At 31.5% G+C, this 27,335-nt stretch overlaps 1 long non-coding RNA gene across 1 annotated transcript; it reads right to left on the bottom strand.

The window, feature by feature from the left end:
* Positions 1-21,603: 21,603 nt before the first annotated feature.
* LOC127704115 (uncharacterized) lies at positions 21,604-23,633 on the bottom strand. Its single transcript, XR_007983143.1, has 3 exons — positions 23,483-23,633; positions 22,546-22,616; positions 21,604-21,712 (listed from the first exon to the last, which is right to left on the bottom strand). It is a non-coding gene; the product is annotated as an uncharacterized LOC127704115 (long non-coding RNA).
* Positions 23,634-27,335: the final 3,702 nt, after the last annotated feature.

Raw genomic sequence — 27,335 nt, 5'->3', positions numbered from 1 at the left:
CGGTTATTGGAAGGCCACATAATTTACCTCAATTTGGGATAGACTCTTGAATTTTGAAGAGTCAAAATAGGATGAACGGATCATATAAACCCGAAGGCAAATATAATACAAGCCCAAACGAAAAAATATAAACAAGTCTAAATTGAAAACAACGTTCAAACCTATGATTGCGTTGGATAAAAACCGCAATTTTTATACGTGTGCATGCAAAACAAATTTCTTATTAGAGGGGTCTAAATACAGCACAAACAACATTTTCCAAAAGACCAAAAAAAGTGAAAAAGTATATTTTAACAAAACACATTTGACTAACAGGTCGAACAACAAATGTTCTTGAATCCTGCTGTCTGCCATTGGCGATTGCCAAATAAACGGATCACAAGGTATAATAAATGGATCTTAACTTTAAATTTAATACCAAACAGAAAACAATAAACTTGCGGCGAAGATGGTATACCGCAAACAAAGGTGCAAATATTTTTTGTACACCATATCCGGATTTCAACAATTAATGTCTCTTCAGTGATGTTAGGAATCGAAACGGTTATTGGTAGGCCACATAATTTACCTCAATTTGGGATAGACTCTTGAATTTTGAGGAGTCAAAATAGGATGAACGGATCATATAAACCCGAAGGCAAATATAATACAAGCCCAAACGAAAAAATATAAACAAGTCTAAATTGAAAACAACGTTCAAACCTATGATTGCGTTGGATAAAAACCGCAATTTTTATACGTGTGCATGCAAAACAAATTTCTTGGTGGAGGGGTCTAAATACAGCACAAACAACATTTTCCAAAAGACCAAATGAGTGAAAAAGTATATTTTAACAAAACGCATTTGACTAGCAGGTCGAACAACTGATGTTCTTAAACACTGCTGACTGTCATTGGCGATTTCCAAATAAACGGATCACAAGATGTAACAAAACAGATCTTATTATTAAGTTATTACCAAACAGAAAACAATAAACTTGCGGAAAAGATGGTATACCGCAAACATGAGGTGCAAAAATTTGTACACCATATCCGGATTTCGACAATTAATGTCTCTTCAGTGATGTTAGGAATCGAAACGGTACTTGGAAGGCCATATAATTTACCTCAAATTAGGATAGACTCTTGAATTTTGAAAGAGTCAAAATAGGATGAACGGATCATATAAACCCGAAGGCAAATATAATACAAGCCCAAACGAAAAAATATAAACAAGTCTAAATTGAAAACAACGTTCAAACCTATGATTGCGTTGGATAAAAACCGCAATTTTTATACGTGTGCATGCAAAACAAATTTCTTGGTAGAGGGGTCTAAATACAGCACAAACAACATTTTCCAAAAGACCAAACGAGTGAAAAAGTATATTTTAACAAAACGCATTTGACTAGCAGGTCGAACAACGGATGTTCTTAAACCCTGCTGACTGTCATTGGCGATTTCCAAATAAACGGATCACAAGATGTAACAAAACAGATCTTATTATTAAGTTATTACCAAACAGAAAACAATAAACTTGCGGAAAAGATGGTATACCGCAAACATGAGGTGCAAAAATTTGTACACCATATCCGGATTTCGACAATTAATGTCTCTTCAGTGATATTAGGAATCGAAACGGTACTTGGAAGGTCATATAATTTACCTCAATTTAGGATAGACTCTTGAATTTTGTAAGAGTCAAAATAGGATGAACGGATCATATAAACCCGAAGGCAAATATAATACAAGCCCAAACGAAAAAATATAAACAAGTCTAAATTGAAAACAACGTTCAAACCTATGATTGCGTTGGATAAAAACCGCAATTTTTATACGTGTGCATGCAAAACAAATTTCTTGGTAGAGGGGTCTAAATACAGCACAAACAACATTTTCCAAAAGACCAAATGAGTGAAAAAGTATATTTTAACAAAACGCATTTGACTAGCAGGTCGAACAACTGATGTTCTTAAACCCTGCTGACTGTCATTGGCGATTTCCAAATAAACGGATCACAAGATGTAACAAAACAGATCTTATTATTAAGTTATTACCAAACAGAAAACAATAAACTTGCGGAAAAAATGGTATACCGCAAACATGAGGTGCAAAAATTTGTACACCATATCCGGATTTCGACAATTAATGTCTCTTCAGTGATGTTAGGAATCGAAACGGTACTTGGAAGGCCATATAATTTACCTCAATTTAGGATAGACTCTTGAATTTTGAAAGAGTCAAAATAGGATGAACGGATCATATAAACCCGAAGGCAAATATAATACAAGCCCAAACGAAAAAATATAAACAAGTCTAAATTGAAAACAACGTTCAAACCTATGATTGCGTTGGATAAAAACCGCAATTTTTATACGTGTGCATGCAAAACAAATTTCTTGGTAGAGGGGTCTAAATACAGCACACACAACATTTTCCAAAAGACCAAACGAGTGAAAAAGTATATTTTAACAAAACGCATTTGACTAGCAGGTCGAACAACTGATATATATATATATATATATATATATAAATATATATATATATATATATATATATATATATACATATATATATATATATATATATATGTAAAACAAAAAGTCATGTTTTTCATCTTGTATTAAATTACAATTAAAACACAACCCTCTATTTGAACATAATTATATTTTCATAATTTGCTGTTTCCATTCGAAAAGATGCGACGCCACACCAAAATTTAGACATGCCACTCCTGTATATACCATGCATATTACTTGTTATAACGACTTAACTTACCTAACTCGTTAAAACGACTTAGCTAACTCGTTATAACGACTAAGCTTAATTAACCCGTTATAACGACTTAGCTTACTCGTTAAAAGAACTTAGCTAACTCGTTATAACGACTTAGCTACTTTCTCAATTCAAGGACTTAACTATACCCCCCCCCCCCCCCCTAATATTTTGATCTTGATTTATTTTCGATTGTCTTCTTATTTGTAGATTACTAAATTTCGACTGAGTGCACATTGATTAGAAATAGAAGTCGGATGATGTTCGGATGATGAATAATTGCAAAAAAGAAATTGAAGATGAAATAATTTTTTTAATTAAATGTCCTAAATGCATCGAAGAGCGCAAGCAATTTCTAGATAATGTAGAACTTTATATAAGGGCTAGGGTGGCAAATTTACTTATAAATCTAAATTTGTCTGACTCGTGAGTATGGAAGCAAATTGAATCTCGCTTAGTTGCCTAACAACGCTAATGGCAAATAAAATAAGGTCTCAAATGCATATATCGAATTTTAAAGCGTTAAAATGATTTTGTTTTAAGTAGCGTTCTGTCTTATAAATGTACGACATTTTATTAATATAATTTGATTTTAGTTGCAAATAAGGCTAATTAAATGAGACATACTTATAACAATAAAACGCAAGAAGAAATCTTGTTTGTGGCGATATATCAACTTATAAAGCATTAGAATAATGTCCTTATGTAGCTTTCTGTTACCAGACTTGAGCTAGCGAACAATAGGTCCACCAAAAGTAAGTTGTATTAATCAAGCTAACAATAAGCAAGCGAACAATAAGGTGTATCAAGCTATCAAACGATAAGCCAGCGAACAAGAACAAAAACTCACCAAACTGATCGTGCCTAAAAACCGAAGACTTGCAATAACATGAATCTGATGAATAAGTTTTTGATGGGGCTTGTGCTGATCAGTCTTAAGTTTTAATTTTCGTACAGTCAAGTGTTTGTGAACTCGTTGAATGGCATAATATTAGACTGAAAAGTGAGTGTGTGTTGGAAAAGGGGGAGAAGGGGGAAATTTCTAAAGTGAAAAGCAAAGCAAAACCTTTTCTATAGTCAAATAGTTCCGAAGAACCTGAGATCACCCCCAGTTTGTGGTGGGTTCGTGTTGCTCAGTCTTCGTTTTTCTATGTTGTGTTTTGTGTACTGTTTGATTGTTTGTCTTTTTCTTTTTTAGCCATGGCATTGTCAGTTTATTTTCTACTTATGAGTTTGAATGTCCCTTTGGTATCATTTGCCTCTCTTTTTTTCTAGAAGGTAGTTAAATTTGCCCTGGCTCCTATGCCCTAAACTTTAGCACTGTATTTCAATTTCTGAATTTAAGCATACCAAACGATGTTCCGATAGACTTGTCTTTGAATTTTCAATATAGTAAAAAGTCAATAGATGTATATGCATGTTAATCTTTTGTGTTATTTTGCTGACCCGTTGACTTATACTGATTATCTCCTTATTCTGAAAAAAATAGTATAATATAAGGTTTGGCTCCTTCCTCCTCCTCTTATTAACATGTAACCACTCCCCCTTTTTTAAAGTTCCTTCATTAACCAATTATAAAACTAAGAGAACCAAAAATAGGCTTCTGCGATTTACCTCTTCCGTTTGAACAATTCATTTAGACAAATTAAAATTTTTAGACTTATCAGTAAATGTCTTTAAATTTGGCACCCTTATAAAGTTCAACATTATCTAGAAATTACTTGCGCTCTTCGATGTATGGAGGACATTAATTGAAAAATGTATTTCATCTTCAATTTCTTTTTTGCAATTGTACAGCTTCCAACTTCTATTTCTAATTAATGTGCACTTAGTCGAACTTTAGAAATCTATAAATAAGAAGACAATCGAAAATAAATCAAGACCAATATACATGGGGTGGGGGTATAATTAAGTCCTTGAATTGAGAAAGTAGCTAAGTGTCGTTATAACGAGTTAGCTAAGTCGTTATAACAAGTTAGCTTAGTAGTAATAACGAGTTAGTTTAGTTGTTTTAACGAGTTACTTAGTCGTTATAACGAGTTTGCTAGGTCGTTATAACGAGTTAGCTAAGTCGTTATAACAAGTTAGCTTAGTAGTAATAACGAGTTAGCTTAGTTGTTATAACGAGTTACTTAGTCGTTTTAACGAGTTAGGTAAGCTTAGTCGTTATATCGACTTAAAAATAAAACTTCATCCTGATACTAACCGGCTTCCATTACCATCCAGCTTATATCACCATAAAAAGATGTTAGGTGTTTATTTACTGCCGTCGATAAAAATTCGCATTGTTCATTTTTTCACACTTTGAATGCATGTCATGATAAATCCGTTGTAACCTTTAAAGCACATTTTCAATAAGACAAAACAAGTGAATCAAAATGTTTTGTCAATGTGGAGTACTAAAAACATTCTTTTGGTTTAACTTGGATGTTAACAACTCTAGTGATCTACCCGCGGATTTTGCCATTGCATTTTTTGCCATATCACAACAACTCAAAAAAATAATTAAATAGTAAATCAAGATGATGATACGAAGATGCAGTATCCATTTTGCTACCATTGAACGAAAATTGAAAAGTAGTTCTAGGTACAGACTGCGTTCTAAAATGTACAATTTTTACTTTTCTAAATTAACTCCCATATCATTTTTAGTTCACCATTTATTGAGTGAATCTAACAATTTTTGTAAATATTTTCATTTTCAATTAAAAATACATCATCATCATTCTGCATACAATAAAACACAAACTTCATCATTACTAACATTAATATCAAATGCTATAAAACCAGGTTAAATCCACAATTTATACATAAGAAAATGCTTGTACCAATGCCTGTGCCTGTACCAAGTCAGGAATATGACATTTGTTATCCATTCGTTTGATGTGTTTGAGCCTTTTGATTTTGCCATTGGTGAAGGGACTTTCCGTTTTGAATTTTCCCTGGAGGTGTATTTTATGTTATTTTACTTTCTACTACAATATAATAAATAAAGAGATGTGGTATGATTGACAATGAAACATCTATCCATGAAAGTTCAAATGAAGTGGATGTAAGCAATTAAAGACAACCGTAAGACCTTCAACAATGAGAAAAAACCCATACCGTATGGTCGGCTATAAAAGGCCCCGACATTAAATATGAAACAATTCTATTGCGAAAACTAACAGTCTTATATATGACAAAACGGTTTACGAAAAACAAATATGACAAACACCAACCAACGACAACCACTGAACTACAGGCTCCTGACTTTGGACAGGCGCCTAAAGCATGTGGCGGGGTTTAACATGTTTGTGAGTGCTCAACCCTCCCCATAACCTGGGACAGTGTCGTAACAGTACAACATAAGAACAAACTATAAAAATCAGTTGAAAATGGCTTAACTCATCAGAAGGATACAAGTAGAAATACATCTAACAAAAACGAGGCTGGATAAACAAAACAAAAATACACTAAGTAAATATCTGAGAGTACTAGCAGTTACTGACAACTAGTTCAAAGCCAATAACAACTTATGATATAAATCATGTATCTAAGACTAAGATATCAATCAGTACACATCCAATATTCAATGGATTTAGTGTAAAGACGTCATTAACAGCCAGAGAGAGTTTTCATTTACAAAACTGAAAGGTGTCTTAGGAATAGGGACATGAATACGCTTCTAAGTGACGTTATATGATTCTATAAGATGTTATGTGTTTCTGTATTTATTGGCTTTCACATGAGTAAGATTATCCATACCAAAGCATTACAATTAACAAAAAGCAACACAACTATAAAACTGTTACATTTTCACTAAGAATTGAATGATAATGACATAAAATAATTTTTTTCCCTATAAACATATATTTTAAATCACTTCACTATAAGCTCATTTATTTGGTATCATCTCTGTACTAGTCTCATAGAAGAACAGATTATTTTTGCATTAAAACGTATTTTTCTTTCTTAAATTATATATATCTAAAGTGATAAATGAAAACGTTAGATACTAGAAGACATTTTAACTCATCTTACTACAATTGTTTCTTCCATGAAAATATAATTCTGTGCTTGTCAATTTACTTTCTTACCTATATGAAAATGTATACAAGTTTTTATAAAATCTGACCTTTTACTTTAACGAAGTGTAAAAAATCAGTGAGAATGATTATGAGATACAAGAGGTATAAATCAGAATTCTTTCCACGCCTACATTGATTTCTGTGACAAACTGTTAATGATTTCAATATCGTCGTCATAGAATTTACCAAAGATCGCATAATCCAATCATTGAATTTCGTTGTTATGATTAGAAAACAGTTTATTTCCTGGAATGATCAAAACAGTATCGGTATATTGTAGAATTTCATTTGTATCTTACTGTTTGAAAGTCATGTCTTCATTTTCATGTTTAAAAAAAAAAAACATCTATGCAGATTCTGTATCTTTCGTCCCTCTTCTATGCAGTGTTTCTATAAATGTCACAGTGACTGTATGAACTTAAAAAGAAATTATTACTATATTCTGGAAAAGTACAATTCAAAATAAAAGGGATGATACATTTATTTCCAATCTTGTAAAAGTATCAAACGGAAATCGGGACAATGCTTTCTCCTTTTCTAAATTTATTGTACATTGGAAGTTTGTTTGGTCTTTGATCTCACACAAAAAGAATACTGCGAAAAACTAGTCTTCTATTTTTCTGGTACTGAGCTTTATGTTAGCAGACGCACATACCTAAATTGTTCTACAATGGTATTATACTCTTAAATCTCACGGTGGATTTTAACAACGAATGTACTAAACTTCAAGGCATATTCATAAAAAAATTAAAAAAGAATCCGTAAATTTTACAACATAATGAAAAATACCATACATAAAACAATACACGGTATGATTTCAATTAAGACAACATTCCACCAGAGTTCAAATAACGTGGATGAAGGCAATTTTAGGTCAACATAGTGTACGGCTTCCAATTATGGGAAGAACTAATATCGTCAGCCATTAAAGGCCCCGACATGAAAAAATAAGAAACATATCCAGCAAAAAATCTAACGTCTTAATTCAATGCAATTGAAAAAAAACCCACCCCGACAGTAACAGATATTAACCAACGACAACGGCGACTGAATTAAGGGATCTCTCCTGACTTAGGACAGGAACACACTAAATGTGGCGGAGTTAAACATTTTTGTGATCCCCAATAATTAGGGACGGTGGTGTAACAACGCACCATAAAACCAAACTGTTAAAAGTTGAAAGTGGTCTAACTCAATCGATTAGTACGAAGCACAATAAAACATCTAACATAAAAATAGAAACAAAGCACCGACGTAAGAGTACTCGAATTTACCGGAAGCGATTTCAAAACCATTACAACTAATATATAAATCATGAACTCCCAGACTAAAAATATAAGACGATGTCGTATGAGTGCCAATGAGACAACTCTCATCTAAGTCAAAATTTGTAAAAGTAAACCATTATAGGTCAAAGTACGGCCTTCATTACGGAACCGTGGCTCACACCGAACAGCAATACCTAGATTTTGTCATTATTCAGTGATTATCTTTAGGTTTTGGACTGTCAATTTCTTAGTTTCTATGATCGATTGTTTCGTCAACTAAATATGGTATTAAGAACCACTATAACTTGTACATAGTCTATCAGGGGGCACTTGATGAAATACAAATGGACAGATAAAAGTAAAGATAAACAGACGGTGGTGGAGGTTAAAATGACCATTGGTTGTATATATCAGTATAAGTACCTGAACTGTGGAATCAAATTTTATAATGGGCACCAATAAATTGATGGTTATCAACCTTTGGGTGCTGCAATATAATTATTAAGTACTTAGTAAGTAAACGTTTATGACAGTCAGTCATGAAGAAGTAATTACCGATTCCCAACTGGTTTTACATTTAGTTATGTCTTATTATATACAGATGATTTAAATCCGCTATCTAAAACAAAGGTGTGACCGAAGTATTTCGATTTGAACAATTTAGAATACATGTTATTAATAATATATTACTTTAGAATCTACATAGTTTTCATCAACGTCATTATGTTTTCTTCTTTATAACAATTGTAATATTTTGTGTTTGTTACAAAGTATGCTATAATATTCCACCAACGTCATCAATTTTAGAAATGAAATCAAAATCATTGATATAGTAAACAATTTTTCTTTCCTTTGAAAAAAAGGAATTGAAATTGGACGGATGTTCACAGCAAATGCACTCAGCTTCATAGCACATTCCTGTAAAATCCAAATCCATAACTTATACAATATAATGACCAATACCATACATAACACAATTTTAACATTGGAAACTATGTTCGAAGTATTTTATTGACGTTTTATATTTATACACTATAGTAATATCATAGAAAGTAATGATATATTTATCTTGACCATTACTGAAGATTATGTAAAGACGAGGTGGAGCTGCAGTGTTTATACCTTTCAGTTTGACCAAGATGACTAGTGAATAGACAAAGGCGGTAAAACAGATAAACGCAACTTATATTTTGAACATACATAATCTAAACGTTCTTTTTAAGATATTTGTTAAAATTTTATTTACTCTTTGAATTAGAATTCAGAACAATTAAGAATGATAACTGTTTTACAGGTTTTGGTGACATTATTGCACTCATGGTTAATAAGACTCATACCCTCATACAAATGAGTACAGAAATAAAGTTACAATTTGCTATAGAATCACCAATTAATAGAATCATCTTAACATTCATGGAGGCAAACAAGATCTCAAGATACTATCAAGCTGCAGATCAATGCACATAAAAACTGATATATTGCAATCTGTGATTTATGTCATGACATTTCATGACATGTCAATATTTCACATATTTGTCTATTGTTTCCGTTTTTACCCTGGATAAAACCTAAAGACCACATGGCGTAAATGTTAGTAACTAATGGTTATGTATTGTTTACAGCAAAGAGCAAAATCAAACCAGTAATTGAGCTACAATAAAAGTAAAATAACAAAAATTACCGATCTCCAAGGAAAATTCAAATCAGAAAGTCTCTTATCAAATGGCAAAATCAAAAGCTTAAACACATCACACGAATAGAAAACAACTGTCATATTCTTGACTTGGTACATGTGTTTCCTAATGTAGAAAATGGTGGATTAAACCTAGTTTTATAGCGAGCTTAACCTCTCACCTATATGACAGCCGCACAGAATTCCAATACATTGACAACAATGTGTGAACAAAATAAACAGACATAACAGGTAAAATGTCAAAAATAGGTGTTCAGCAGTCAACATTGTGTTATAATCTTAATCACTATAAAAAAAAAGAAAGATATATCAACAAAGAAAAACAAAATGGCAATAAAAAATAATGCACATGAAAAACTTTTGAAAAGTTCAGTTTGTTTACGTATATATTCGTAAACTCAGAAGTTGAAGCATAAAGATGAAATAAATCGCTCGCAAAAATGATCGCAGCACTTGAAAATAAGTTTGACAAAACCATTTTGGTAAAATGATAACAAATTTCTGAATCATACCAATAAAAGCAATTGTGAAATTTCTGTCAAGTATGCGAATAATGTGTAAACGAATGTTTAATTTTGTGTTTATACTTTGCTTTTCTACTTGTAGAATTCTAAAACATAGACATAACATAACTATTGTCGTATGATTATAAACAAAATTGAGTTGTCGCACTTTTATCTAAAAAAAATATATATATATATAGAAACGTTTGTTAAAAAGTTATTTGATATTTTGAACCCCAATCGAGATTATCCACTCAAAAATATCCTATGATGTCATTTGGTTTATTGAGGACTAAAGATACAAAGGATAAAAGTTAAAGTAGTAATGATCCGTTGATCAGGATTATTTGGAGACCAGTTGCAATTTTTATAGTATCAAAAGTTGTGCATATCACTGTTACAAACTTTATGTCAAGATTCAGGTGTACAAGAGGAATCAACGAAGGTGTATTACTTAATCGAGGATTTTGTGAGAACAAAATGCAAACAAACGTATCGCGATTTCTGTTTTCCATAGAAATACGATGTTGATTGTAATAGCTAATTCAAACCATTTTCCAAAGCAACATTTACATAGAAATGAATAAAGTTCAACATGTGTAGTTTTTAAAAAGTACTCATATCAATGGTTTGTTGCTGATTTTGTTTTCTTCAAAATTACGTCTGTTGATTGGTCCGTAGAGAGTTAGAGCTGCGACGTTCCGTTTCCGAATACAGCCTAATACAGCGGTTAATCTGGTACATATATCTACCTCCCTTGCAAACATTGAAAATTGGATCTCTTATATTTAGAGGTTTTCTGCAAGGACGTAATAATTTTAACTCACAAGAAAACGTTAATAGTAACAATAAAAATAAATTGAAATAAACACAAAATCACAATAGGAAGTTAAAAATTGAAGCTGTATACTTCAATGGAACGTGTCAATTATTCATATAAGAGATATGAGAAGTTTTTGAAGAAAATATCAAACAAATTGATTGGTATACGGCAAATATATCTTTAAAAGTATATATTAAGATTTCTTATTTATTTCAAATGTATGTCAAATATTTGGCTTTGAACGTTCCTGATGATGGTAAATCCAGAAAAGCGATTCGGACGCTTGGAATTTATATAAAGTGTTGATTTCATTATTTACAGCACTGGGTCGATATTTCTGCTGGTGAACTATCAGTCCCCGCGGATACCATCAGCTCAGTAGTCAGTTCTTCGGTACTGACAATCCTTTCTAAAATTGTCCGTTTATAAACTTTTGAAATTATATAGAAACTTAGGTTTCAACTCCCTCAGGCAAAGTTGGCCTTAGATGGATTTTGCGATATTTTAGGTTCATTGTGGTCATAGCTCTTCAATAGTTTCGTTTCATAAAAATCCTTGGTTTTCAAATATTTGGCCTTGAGCGTTCCTGATGAAGGTAAATCCAGTAAAGCGCTTCGGACGCATGAAATGTTTTTAACGTGTTGTTTTCATTATTATAAGATATTTTATCTTGTTTATAAGTTATCTTATGAACTTGATGAGGTATATTATTAATGTCTCTAAAGTGATGCTCAAGGCCAAAATATTTGAAAATACAAAACCTAATACAAAAAATATGGTTGATTTGTTATTAGGCATGGGTTTTCAACATATATAGCAATATACATCGACGAAACAGGTTATGCTTGACATGAAAAACTTCTTCTAAAACATTTTTTAAAGAAAGTTTTGCTTTTTCAATGCACTTCACACAACAAAAGCACCATCATCTTTTATAAACATCTTACCGAATCTCCTCCTGTAAACTTAATAAAATACCTAATAAAGTAAATAATTATCTTGTTAATTTAAATATCATATATATTATTAGGGATAACTCATTTTGTATTTACGATATCTTATTATATCTATAAGATATTTTACATAACTTTAGAAGATATCTTGAAAATGGAATAATTATAAAAACAGCCTGCATTTAAGAGTTCTAATGGGGCGCAAATCACATAAAACGGTTTTTATTTTTAACAGTAATATTGGGCACCTACCAACACCTCCCCACACACCAGTAAGTTAAGGTAAATCCAGAAAAGCTCTTCGGGCGCATGAAATTTATATAACGTGTTGTTTTCATTTTTTAGGTTAGACCAAGAACACATTTGGTTTTTGAAAGAGGCCAAACAGTGCATTCTACGTATTGGGTTTATAGAAATGTTGAAATAACACCATCTGATTATTCCCAGTTTATAAGGCTCTTGTTTTTGGAGAAAAAATTACACTTGGTCATGCAAAAAAAAATTGAATTTTCGAAAAGTTATGTCAGTACTTGGAGTCAAATAGATGATGTGAAGTTCAATGCCGACATTTTATATCATATAAGAAAAGTAAAAAAGTTCATTTTGAAACTACACGTATTTTCCGTTTTCATTTCCATGTTAAAACTATTTATGAAAGAAGAATAAGTTTCAAAACCATTGACTGAGTTGAAAATTGCAGGATATTACATATTTTGATCCAGAACGGAAAACATACAATTATAATTAACAATAAAGCCAAACCACTTCCCGGATGTTTCTAACCAAAAAAAAAAAAGGAAATTTTAGAATTAAATTGTTTCCGACAATATATGCAATTGTCTAATAAAAAATCACGGAATTAATAAAACTGAATCGATTTTCAATACCAGTTTTGCAGGGTTTTAGGCAAAAATCAAAAGTATTTTTGAACCATTATATATAGTAAGCTTATCAACTATTATAATATGTCAATATCAAAAGAGTTCAAAAACGATCAAGATGAAATAATATATCTTAAGATAGCAATCCAAGGACAAAAAGATAAACACATACAACAAATTAAAACCAATGTAAACACATTCTTGACATGATGTCATCAAGTTCAACAGGTAGTGTATAATGAACACCGTATTCCTATTTGTAAAATGAATTCCAACACCAAAAGGAAAAACAGTACTTGATTTTCTTTTTGCAACATGGAACGAAGTATTTCTTTTATGTACATTTGCAGAAAAAACACGTAAGAAAAAAAATGAAACCAACACTGTATAAGTTTCAAGCGCCAGTTTATGTTATCTGTCAGTATAAGTGTAACCTTTATAGAAAACTATTCGCATTTTCATAAATGCTAATGATGAGAATCATGAAGACATACAGTTGGTAAAGCTTTGAAACGTAATTGCCGATGTTTTCTTTTGAAAAAATTCATAAAAGAAAATCAACGGCCTGATTCTTGCCAAACAAAAGTTTAGGCTGGGCCGAGAGCATCCATTAATTGTCGAAATCACATCTGCTGCAGAGAAATAGATACCGTTTATGTTATATCTACCATTGCATCGATACCTCTGCATATGGACTTTATCTTATTTCAATATATCTTTTTACGTTTTTTTTTTAAATTGGGCATTTAAAGCACTTTTCCAGTTTGAACTAAAGCTAACTTAATAACATTGGTTAGTTCATTGTTGAAATAAGTACTGTTATTTGGCATTCGATTGATTAGCAATGATACCACAACTGTCTATTTTGATTTTTATATAGAAACATGAACAGTGCAAAGGCAAAACTAAGTTTAGATCTCGATAGTAATGTGTTTAAAAGGGTAAAGAGGTAACAATCGTCAACGAATGGACGCAAACTAAACATACAGGGAACGGTACTAAAACAATTAAGATTTCTTTTACTAGAACATGTTAAATGCTGCTATAAGCCAGAAACGATTATAATTTTTATAAGTATAATTAATGAGATCAATGCATTGTTTCACCAGTGTAATTTTACTGAATGAGTAAAAAAGTGGAGGGTAAAGTTATCGAAAAAAACTAATTTTGACCTCGAAATATATTCATACGCCTGTCCAAATTCATGAACTTTATCAGAGGTCGTCTTTCATTACAAATGCAATTCGCAATGTTTTGTCATTTAGATTTTACGTTAATTTGATAACAGACCTATTATAATTTTTGCTAAAAGCTTTACAACTTAAAATTTTGTAAAGACATTTGCCTTTTGTTTATAACAAAATGCTAATGTACATTATTTTACTGTACATTGTTTTATACCAATTGAAACTTTTAGATGTTTAATGTTAATTTTACTTCGGACAAAAATGCATATGCGTCATCTAATAAATACAGCACAAGCCAACATTGTAAAAAAAGTGCATCTTAAACAGATTAGAACAGTAGAACAACTAGTTCAACTGTTGATGAATAAAGGTAACAGTAGTATACCTGTGTTCAAAAGTCATAAATCGATTGAGAGAAAACTAATTCGGGTTACAAACTAAAACCGAGGGAAACATATCAACTTTAAAAGGAAAACAAAGGAACAACAGGAACACTGAAGTGCAACAAAATCAAACGCCAACATACATAGAAACGAACCATTTGATAAAATACTAGTTTAATTCATATTTCGATTTTGGAATGATCAGAATAACAAACATATCTCGTCTATATACCAGCTTTGATAAGTGTTTGGTATGACTATAAACTTTCACTTCTTCGTACTATAAACAACAAAATTATTTATTTTGTAAAAAATATTTCCGTTCTATATTTTTACTGTATACTTTACAACAAAGTTATTTTCATTTACCTGTGTATATTATTGTATTTGGCGGCTTTTTGTTCAAGGTTATTGTTTTTTTTTTTAAATTGTTTAACATCTCACAGCGGTATACTACTGTTGCCTTTATTTATTCACCCCTTATTTTGTATTTACATTGACAACTCTCCATCCAAGTCAAAATTTATAAAAGTAAACCATTATAGGTCAAAGTACGGTCTTCAACACGGAGCCTTGGCTCACACCGAACAGCAAGCTATAAAGGGCCCCAAAAATTACTAGTGTAAAACCATTCAAACGGGAAAACCAACGGTCAAATCTATATAAAAACGAGACACGAGAAACTCTTATGAACCACATCAACAAACGACAACTACTGAACATCAGATTTCTGACTTAGGACAGGTGCAAACAATTGCAGCGGGTTTAAACTTTTTAATTGTACCAAACCTATACGCTTATCTGAAACAATAGTGTAACATCACAACATAGAAAGACACACTATAAAATATCAATTGAAACGGCTTAACTCAATCAAAAGACATATTAACACCAGTGAACATACACTGAACAATTAAATTTGATCTATGATACAATGTAAATTTTGCATTTTACCTAAGGTTGTAGCTCTCCCATTACCTTGGGCACCTTAGATGTTATGTAGTATACTTTTTTGTTTGTGTTTTTGCTTACTTTAGCTTTCCGATAATATATCTTGAGAATGACATTATAGAAAATCGTTGTTAACGTGAAAGAGTCGAAGTTAAATATTATGGCTCATCTCTTGTCCATTACATTAACCGGGAAAGGTTGATACCATTACAGGTTTATTTTTACAACTAAAATATTACTTGATTTATTTCACTTGACTGGGCGGAGTTTAATCGGTTCGCTCATCATAGACCAGTCCATCTATAGACGGGTGTTTTGAGATAAACTCATCAATGAAGTGTCCAGTAATGGTGTTTGATCCGGTTAAAAATATAAACACTATATGTGTACTCGCAAAATAAATAATGAGACGCATCCGTTAATTTTCTTGTAAAACGGAGTTTAAAAAAAGTAAAAATTCACATTTGGAATTTGTGGATATGAGAGTAAAACTATGGTGACATGTCGTTATTCTATAACGTGTTGATATTCTTTTTTTTCCTTATATTACAAATGCATTTAATTGGGTTTTTTTTGGTGGAGGGGTCACGGGGATAATTTGCAAATATAATATGATGATATTTAAGGCATGACAATAAGGGTTTTAATATTTTATTATATATTTATAATTTTTAGAAATCATGTTTAGCATAAATCTCACAATCAGAAAGGTTTCAAACAGAATAATACAATAGCCGATACTTTAAAATACTCTGCCATATCACCTATAAATGCTATAAATTTTTAAAAATTTATTTGTCCTATATCATACACTCAGTTCTTTTGTATCTGTTGGTGACACTGATAGGTGATTAGAAATCAGTAATAATAATTACAACGGTAGTCATCCTTATCACACACATCTTCAAATAGACTGTCCTTATGCAAATTAAAACGTAAGCTCCGCCCGATCACTTGTAAAACATTGGTAATACATATTTAAAATATAAGTAAGATTTTAATACTCAAATAACAATATTTTATTAAAGAATATACAATATATAGCATTTCATTCTATATTTCTGAAAATGTGTATAACAGATTTAGCCCCTAATTGTACCTTAACTTTATATATATGAAATGTTTTGGTCAGTAGAATTAACTGCGGTAAGTACAAACTGATCAGCAGACACCTAGAACATAATTTTAATGACTCATTTTATTTTGAGTTTGCAAATATGAACAAAGCTACAGAGCATATAAAATGTCAAGGGTATATATTTTATGTATATTTAGATGATACCTTATATAAAGTGTTATGAAATGAAATTGTAAATGTGTTTCCCTCAGTTTTGGTTTGTGATCCGGATTTGTTTTAGTTAAATCGATTTATGACTATTGGACAGCGGTATACTACTATTGCCTTTATTTATTAACTGACATTTTCCTTGCAAAATGAAGACCTCTATCATGCAAATGGTAAAATAACGAAAATACCGAACTCCTAGGAAGCTCAAATCGGAATGTCCGATATCAAATGGCAAAATCAAAAGCTCATACACATCAAATGAATGGTAAACAACTGTAATTTTCCTGACTTGGTACAGGAATTTCCTTATGTAGAAAATGGTGGAATAAACTGGGTTTTATAGCTAGCTAAAGAGCTTTAATTGGCCATTCTTCTGACTGGTAAATTAATGCGACAGGCGTTAGAGATGTTCAAATACTGTTAATTGTTTGAGAAGAGACAAATAAAGGTGACTAACAAAGTCTGATGGAATCTAATGAACTCTAAAAGAAATAAGACCAGTGCGTTGTTCTTTGGTTGCTTCTATTGCATTATCCAAATAAGTGACTTCCAAGTGATTTTCACATGCAATGTGTGGTAACATCTGTGTATGGTCATAGAACCATATGCAACTATTGTCACCCAGTAACACACGCAATCCAGGTTAATATAGCCGTGGTATCCCTTTAATGTGAAGTCAAGTGCTGCCTTTATCCTTAGGATGTACGATTTATAACTTAAAACTGTATGAAAGGAGGTTTTTGAGTAGATAGAGCATCATATTGATTTAAACACTAAAGACCCAATTACAGCTGGAAAGATCAAAATATAAGTGGAAATGAAAAGTGTAAAGCTCCAAATAACCTTCAATTCTAATAAAGTGATAAACGCATTTAACAGGGATCATCAACACAAAATTCGTTAAAGGATAAAAAGTATATAAACCCCGTTTTGAATTCTAATTGTAATACAGCATATATTACCGTACGTCGTTGAAATCATTAAAAGCAAGAAAAAAGGTAAATAAAGGACAAACAAATAGTACCATTTCAAAAATTGAAATTACAAAATTGGTATTAATTCAACAAAGATAATACGCTATAATAAAACAGCAACATTACGATTAACATTAGTATAACCTATCTTTTTAAACATATAAAGCTGTGGTACAAGATCTGAAATTTGGCGTCTGTTTAATCGTTGGAAGAATAACGTGTGGTCTTTGATGAGTTTTTTTTATAGCGAATTTGATTGATTTCGTTTGAAAATTTTATAAAAAAAACCCTTTATTGGCACACAACTTCTAAATTAAATTTTGATTTAACATTGTCTTCAAACAATCATAATTTTGCAATGACAAAGTGCTGGGACACAAACCTGACATAAATGTACCAGAATATATGTATGTACATAGCTTATATAATTTTCAACGGTTATTTCCCGCTTCAAAAATTAATTGTTGTAATGTGTTCCCGATTCATGACAATCGGAGACACTTTATTCTACTTATTTTTTTATGATTTCATATTCAGTGTTACTTTCGACAAGAAAGAAGGAGTGTATCGATTGAACAATAGACAACGAAATAGTACTATATATGTTTGTTGCAGGTGGTACCAAAACACAAATTCTCCTACAACACTGGTTATTATCTATGTTTCTTTACAGTTTGTAAATTAGTTAGTTGTATGTTTCAATGGAACTACAAAGTAGCAATAAACTTTTACAAACACTTGAAGCTGTAGAGACCACCATGCGACCTTTGTAATGATTAAGCGCCATTTCCGTTAGGAGGTTGGACTTGATTAGGGCGCTGTATATCATTCAATCTATCGCATCAATGTATGTCATTTACATCATTGTCTGCGGTATCATAAACATGCTGATTGCCTTGTCCATCCTTTAAAAGGCTTTGGTTTGGCATCTCACTTAGTGTAGACGTGTTTTGATATTCATTTACTGGAATTTGTATATTAAAATTATGCTTATTTGAATGTATCGAAGTATCATCTATGACATCATACAAAGAGCATTCAGCATGTGGTTCCATGTTTATGTTTATATCTGCATTACTTATAAATGGATAATATTGTTGTCTTTCGATGTTGTCAATAACAACATATTCTGATGAAACCTCTGGCGTGTCGTATGGTATTGAATGTAAGCTTCGTCTGTCAACTTTTCTAGCCATCCTTGATTTTAAGCACTTTGTAACAATAATTAATGAAAGTGCAAAGACTCCACTGACAATTCCAATCGTCACTATCACCATTATGTCTGAAAAATATTACACGATGAAAGATATCATTTTTGTGCTAAGAAATTTTATAGTTTTCCAAATATTTAGATTCGAGCGCTACTGTTTAGTCTTTTGTGACTACGAAACGCCCATCTGGCATAATTTATAAATCGTATGCCAAGAACTTCGATATGATTTGTCTCACTAAAGTTTGCTGAAATAGAACAACTGAGAAACATCTCAAAATATAGAATATGCTCAGGTTTTCTATAAAACGAATTTGTGTTGTTTTTGAAATTCTCCAGGATCGGATTATCCTTAAGAATCAATGCCATTTGACTGTTTCCCATAATTCGTCAATTTAATAATCAATGATTATATTTTATATTTCTTAAGAAGAATTCTTTTTAAGCAGCCATGATATCTTTTATATTTCTATTTAAAAAAAAAACATTAAGTTTACACAACCGTTTAAAATATTTATTTCATACCTGCAATTTTCTCCCTGCTGAAACAAGCTTTAACCTTTTCACAACTGAAACACATAAAAAATAGCTATATTTACTAATGTGACGAAATAGTTCATATACCTTTTTTATTTCAAAAACTTGACTTAAACACAACAAAGGGATAAGTTTTCCTATACATGTATATAAAGAAAATGTACAGCATCTTTTGAGAATATGAACGTTATAAGAAAACGTATAGCACCGACTTCCATGCGTACGTATTTCTAGAATTATCTTCCCCTGCTCCATGTTCACCAAAGGTCAGTAGTTTTGAAGAACACAGATAAAACGATTGAAAATTAGCACAAAAAGAACTAAAGTAGCTACGTAAAAAACGTCTAGGTTTGATTCACTATTTTCTACATAAGAAAATGCCTGTACCAAGTCAGGAATATGACAAGTTGTTTTCTATTCGTTTTATGTATTTGAGCTTTGATTTTGCCATATTATAAAGGACTTTCCGTTTTGAATTTTCCTTGGAATTGGGGTATTAGACATTTAGACAATTTTAACGTTTCCATGAAAAGTCCATACACAATGCACTATCTGAAGCATTGAAATTGTCGGTTTAAGATCTAAATGAAACTCAATTTATATATTGAATGTTTGCAACTATTTTCTATATCACATTAGATAAAATAAGTTATACATATACTAATAAGTTGGTGATCCTTACGAATCTTTTGTGGTACAGTTGCAATTAGACTGACATCTTATATCTTGAAAGTTACTCTGGCATTCATCACTGCAATTGGCTAGGTATTTTCCACTATGACACTCTAAAAGAAATAGAAGAGTCCATGGAAAGATATGTACGAAGTGTCTTTGAAAGATTGGACTATACTATTTCCGGAAAGATTCTCATTCAGGAAATCGATTCGCAACGAATAGGAAAAATACCCCAATCTATTATATTTTAATGGATTTCTGAAAACGTTTTGCAAGGTGCTGAGCACATAATTATCTAAATACAGAACAAGATGTAAATGTAAGTTTGTTTTCGCTTTAGCTTAATATTTACTGTTTTTTTTATTGAATATTGATTATTTTTCATAATGCTTTCTTGTTCTCTTAAATACAATGTAAATGTTTTCATTTTGGACCTCATTAAGGCTTTCGACGTCCTCCGTATGTAGAAAATTAGTTTTGCGTGCTTAATCTCAGATCGAAAGTTTTTTTTTAATAAGTTTTTTTTGTCTAAAAAGGCACTGGCAGCATATTAATATAATTATGAGGAAATACTATATAAATTATAGAACAACATTGAAATGACATGTTTCACCAATGTCTAAGGTTATTGGGGGGGGGGGGGATTTGGCGCCAGCAAACGTCGCCACATTCGTTATGTGTCTGTCCTCATTCATGAGCATGTAGTTCAGTGGTTGTCTTTGGTTCATGTCTGTCATATTTTTTTTTCGTAAATTCTTTTGTAAAAAGTTAGGCTGTGAGTTTTCACTCTTGGATTGTTTCATATTTTTCATGTAGAGGCCTTAAATAGCCGACTATACGGTATGGGTTTTTGAAGGCCGTACGGTTACCTATAATTGCTTACATCCACTTCATTTGAACTTTGGTGGTTAGTTGTCTCATTAGCAATCATACCACATCTCCTTATTTTTATAACATAAGGAAAGGAACTGAAAGGTTGCAAGGCGCTACATACCAATTATTCAAAAGAGGTTTGTTTTTTTATTTATCTTTTAGAAGGAGAAAAAAAAAAACCCAACGGTTTAAATAACGGAATAAAACTCTGGATTAATAAAATACAGGATCAAGAGAAACTTAATCTTACCTTGTGGTTGAACAGAAACACATCCTGTGGCTCTGTCACATCTATGAAAATATAAATATTGCAAATATCGTAAATGGACATATTCATCATTATAATGCATATTCTGATATCCCAGAAAAAAACAGGCATTATAAGGTGAACTCATTTTTTCTTCGAGTCGCAGAACTTAACCAACCTAGATCCTTTCATCAAAGGACTTTACATTATTTCGAATCTGCTATAAATATGAGCCCAACTTAATTTTTTTTATCAGATTCCAGTTTTTAACACTTTTGTTACATGTGATATACACTTGCTATAAGAATCGTTTTTTAAAATAAAAGTAAATTTTCTCACCTTTCGCCATCCATACAATTACAGGCAAAATTACACGCAACACCATAGAAGTTAGGTGCACAAATTTCTTTACAATTTTCTCCAAAAGTCCCTGCATGACACACTGATAAAGAAAAACAAGTGATATTTAATATGCATTCTCTTTAATGAAGTTTCTCAATTACATTTTCACGGCCACCAAGTTCTTGCTTTAAGCTAAATAATAGCTACTTTTTTAATATAAGGTAAATGTCAGTTACTGTATTCAGTTGCAGCATATCATGTTTGTACATTTTATTTCGCTATTGTTTTGTTCAGTTTAATCTTGTGTTGTGCTATTGTATCACTGTCCCCGGTTTCGGTGATTTGGGCAATGATCCCAACCATGTCTAGCTCAGTCTTGTTATATATGTGCCTATCCCAAGTCGGGAACATGTATTACAGCGGTTAGCGTTTGTAGGTGTATTTTATATTTGTTTTTATAGTTTTTATATAGTATGTTACATAAATAAGACTGTAATTTTTCTCGAATATTTTTTTTTTACATTTGTAAAGTTGGGGCGTTTTTATAGCATGCAATGAGGCATGGATTTTGCCCAAAGTTTTTGATAAATTTAACGTTCGCCAATGAAATATTTTATTTCTTAACTATAACCAAATTGTCATTTTTAACCTTTTAACTTGATTGTCGCACCGTCGACTATTATTTTAATTCTAGCACATGAAACTTGTTATTATTACTTAAGTGTTGTATTCATATCTAGACATTTTGAAAATAAACGACAATTGATGGTCCAAAATATCAAGCGAGGAAAACTAATTTCATTATATCTCAAACAAACAAATATAAATGATAATGCAAATACTAAATCAAATTGGACACATAAAGGTTGTGCCATATACGACTAAAAATATGAAATTTTAAAATAACGTAGTTTATATATTTTTTAATATTACCTGTACATCTGTCATCTGCTTGATCATAAAAATACCCCTGACAGCATGTCACATAAATTGTGCCGTCTCCACTGAAAGAAATCACAGCTACGGTTACAATTCTTCAACTTTTACAGCCAGTTACAGAAAAAAACTAAAGGTCCCTCACAGAAACTGTACTTCAACGTAGTTTTATTCCAACACATTTCTCTAATGTGACTGTTGGATAAATGTTACGGTAAAAATTGACATTTTTTAAAAATTGTAAGATGTTGTAATTTCTTATCAGCAGGTTAAGTACCCTGAGTTTTCAGTTACTGCGATCAATGTATTAAAATGTCTTACCCTAAACAACAAAAAAATTCATAAACAATTGGTATATTCAAGTCGTCTTAACGATTCATCCTTCATGATTTTTTATGAACTTATTTTCAAATGGTTTTAACTAACAACTCATTTGTGCTAACAAACATAATGTTGAATGAAATGTTAATGTATAATATTTTAAGTGCAATGCAGACTCTTTTAAGAATTAATTCTACTAGCTATATCAGCGATATTCCTTGTTTAATGGTACATGTACCACACTCCACTCCCTTTACCTTTCAGAGCACCTGCTTCAAGACTATTTGATATATGATAACATTGTACAGATAAGTATACATATGCCATTACATGAATGGGTTTCATGCTAATTATACTAGACAATGTATTTCACCATCCTTCGTAACACAGGTAGACCCATACATGATCTCAAAATTGCTAAGGGTGAAAGGACAACCCTTTTATGTCTTAAGTAGCATGCATTCACATTAATTTATTAATTTCTAATCTTATAGAGCCAGAAAAAATATAATATAAAATGAAAACAAAATTATGATATTACTCATATTTTGTTATCTGAGAAACAATAATTTATAATTACATTGTTATGAGATACGTAAAACTTGTAACTTACTTTGGTTTCGGGCACACCCCAGAATCATTGACTTGAAGTGCAGTAAATGTATCCAAATATACAGATAGTTGTAAACAGTTAACAATTAGGATTCCGACTTTGTAACTAAATCCATTTCGGCATAACATTATGCTGACAATGGTTTTCTGTTTTTTTTTCAACGGTTCGGACTGTATAATGTATAATCGAATTAAAATTAATGAATTTCCGGTTAAATTTTCAAAAAGCCTAATATGTTGTGAGCTTTGTTAAAAAACAAACTTCCTTTAACATTGCACGTAATAGTCGATCAGGTTATTCGGAGTTTGTTCAAACAAATTAATTTCAAAAATTTTAAAGTAAAAAAAGGCACCTCGCGATATGAGTATGCGCTTCATTTTAACGAATTTGATTTTTTTTACAGCAAATGTACAAATGTACCATAAGGGACAAATAGTTAAAATCTAAGATAGAGTTTGTTATCATTAAAAGTATGCTTTTTATGAATAAAATAGTATGTAGGGTTGCATATCAACGACACATAATAATCAAGAGACATTGTATATAAAGTATGTCATGCTCTAAATCGGTTGTACTTTGGATAATACATAACAATGATACACTCATATACTAAACAAAGTGCAACATACCACATCATCAACCGACACGCTATTCCGAGAGAAAAAGACAAACAACAACACATGGTCCAGATAGCCTGACTTATATAATAATAAGAAGATGTGGTATGCTTGCCAATAAGACGAACTATCCACCAAAGTTCAAATGAAGTGGATGTCAGCAATTATAGGAAATCGCATGACCTTCACCATTTAGAAAAAATCCATACCTTATAGTCGGCAAAAAAAGCCTGACATGAAAAATAAGAAACATTTCAATTGAGAAAACTAACAGCTAAATTAATAACAAAACAATTTACGAATAACAAATATGACCGACCTGAACAAACGACAACCACTGAACTACAGGCGCTTGACTAAGGACATGCACATAAAGTATGTGACGAAGTTAAATATATTTATGAGCGCTCAACCCTCCCCTAACTTGGGTCTGTGGTGTAACAGCACAACAAAAGAACAAACTATACAAATCAGTTGAAAAAAAAACCAAACAGAAACATCAAACAAAAACACAGACAGGACGTGGCAGGGTATATAGATATAGGAAGATGTGGTATGAGTGCCAATGAGACAACATCCCTCATCCCTAACAACAAAAAAGACAAAAAGTACAGATCTGAGAGTACTTGCAGTTTCTGATAGCTAATTCAAAGCCAATTACAACTAATCAAATAATTTAAAAAATGTATCAAAAACTAAAATATCAACCATTACATATCCAACATCTAATGGATTTAGTGTAAAGACGTCATTTACAGTCAGAGAAAAATATGACCTTGTGAAATGCCAAAAATATAGGTATCGACAGGCTGTAGTACCGTGAATTTACCTGATGTGTAACATTTAGTATGGTTTCAATTTACTGATAACAAAATCAATATTCATACTAATATAAACAATATTCAAAGATTTGATGACAATTGTGATTTTTTTATTTTTTTTACCGACTGACGCCTTTCAATCCTGCGTAAACATCTATCTTAAGTCATGATGTTTCAAAATCTGCAAAAATTCTAGTACGTTATCACTAGAATTTGTCCACAAGATGAAGAGACATGACTAATATCATAGTTTTTAATTCTGTTCGATCCCAAAAAATAAGCTTAAAGCTAAACACCTGCTCTCCTAAGTCATACCATCGACCATCTTACACAAACCATCATTAGTTGATTGACCGTAATGGAATATCTGTGTCACAGATAAATAACACGAATTTACATCTATCATATCGGACTTTGCCCGTCACAGACGTCTTAGTAGGGTTTGCATAAGAAAAGTTTTAACTGGGAAATAAATCCCTCAAACAAGTGTATTGATGCAATCAATAAACAAATGTAGGCAATATCGTTCTTCTTAAAGCAGTCTTATAAAAAATGTCTCCCTATTTTAGAGCCAGTCTGTTCATACAGCCAATTATACCTACACAAACCTTTTTGGATTTGCATATTCAACAATAAATACGTGATATGGATCTCAGTATTGACGACTTCGAGTTAAAACCTCCTGATTGCATCTGTGCAGCTTTCAAATTGATATGAAATCTGTCTGTCTACGTTGTTATTGGTGATATGAAAATTGTCAACAGCTCTACCTTGCAAAATAGGTTAACTTTAAGGCCGAAGTAATGTGAATTTCAAGATTTTATATCAAACAATTCATTTGCACTAATATCAAATTTTCCTTGTCTTCTTGTTTTCTTGTTCACACAGCTTTTCAGTTTGCTGTGTAGTGGTAATTTAAGCATGGATACACATATATATTAAATTTTGCAAATCGACCAAATATGGTCTTTTGCGAGTGTTGCTTACTTTGCAGTCATTAGAATTTGTCGCTCAATTTTGTGGGGTCGACATCATGAATGTGCCCAAGCATTCTAATCAAAATTGCCCACTTCTATGTTTCTTATTTATTTATTTGAATTTGCAATTACACATTGCAATAGTGAACATTATTTACCTGTTTCTTACTAAATTCATGAACTTGTAGGTGTAAAAATTGACCGTATAGATAAATTTGCGCTTTTAATATTGATGCATTTAATAATACTTTGAATTTGATTTTTATCATAAACGTATGATAGCATTTAAATTAAAGGTATATGGCAAAAATGACTATGCATTATGAACTAAATGATACAGTAATTCCAATAAACTGATTCAGACATTTTGAGGTCAATTTGCAAATTATCCAGGCCATAGACAGTTGTGAAGAGATTTTACAGTGACTTTTAACTATCTTTAATTAACACTAGATTCTTTACTGAATTGCCATATTTTGTCTACCATTTACACACACATATTGTTATTGTAAGGCGTATATTGCATGTTGTCTTCAAAATTACGTCGTTATTTTGCTTTGTGTTCTTGTAAGATTTTTGAAATATTCATTGTTTTTAGATGACTACGGATAACGAAAATATATCCTGTGTGAGATAGTTCTAAAGTTCAGCAGCGGCGTATTAGTGCCAGCAGTCAATGTTGATTCCTGTCATGAATTTATAGTGTAATCAAGTATTTCTATGACTGAATATATTCATGAAGCTAATCTAAACTAAACACATGTTTGTTCCCTGCCAAATGAGGAACCGTATCAACTTTTGATCTCAAAGTGTTTTTCTGTTCATTGTACCATTGTTTATTTTCTATTCTTTATTCTTTTTAAAACATGTAAGTTATTTTTCAATATCAGATAAATTGATCAGATATGAATTGGGAATTAACTTTAAAATGTTTATCGGGAACTAGGACCGAATTGGATATAATAGAGTCCCAACGTCAGTTTAAAGTAGATTTTATTTGAATTGCAATAAAGCATATGTTTTCACTTACTTTTTTATACTATTCAATATCAGTTTAAATGTTTCTCTGTAGGATTCTCGAATTGTTTTTTTCTTTTTTATAATTATAGTAGTCCAAATCAATTTCCGAGAAACTGAGATTTGAACGTTCACAAGCACAAACAGTTTTGATTGATTGATAATCAGTGTGTTTTTGAAGTAAGTTAAGTACAGAGTTTATCTCTTTTTCATTCAGTCCATACATAGCAACTTTAGAAGGAAAAGATATTCCTGAAACATAAAAAAATAAAAATTTACAATGTTTGATAACTTCTTGTAATGGAATCTTTTCCGTCGATGGAAAGACATCCTTAAACGATTCAATAGTAACATCGTAGTAATGGAAATCGTTGGCGATTAATGTAAGGTGACCTTTATAGATGCCTGTCACATTGTAGTA

This window comes from Mytilus californianus, unplaced genomic scaffold (genome assembly GCF_021869535.1).
Source record: "Mytilus californianus isolate M0D057914Y unplaced genomic scaffold, xbMytCali1.0.p SCAF_58, whole genome shotgun sequence".
Taxonomy (NCBI): Eukaryota; Metazoa; Mollusca; class Bivalvia; order Mytilida; family Mytilidae; genus Mytilus; species Mytilus californianus.
Note: the sequence above shows the minus strand (reverse complement) of the source record. Positions and strands in the feature narration are given on the sequence as shown.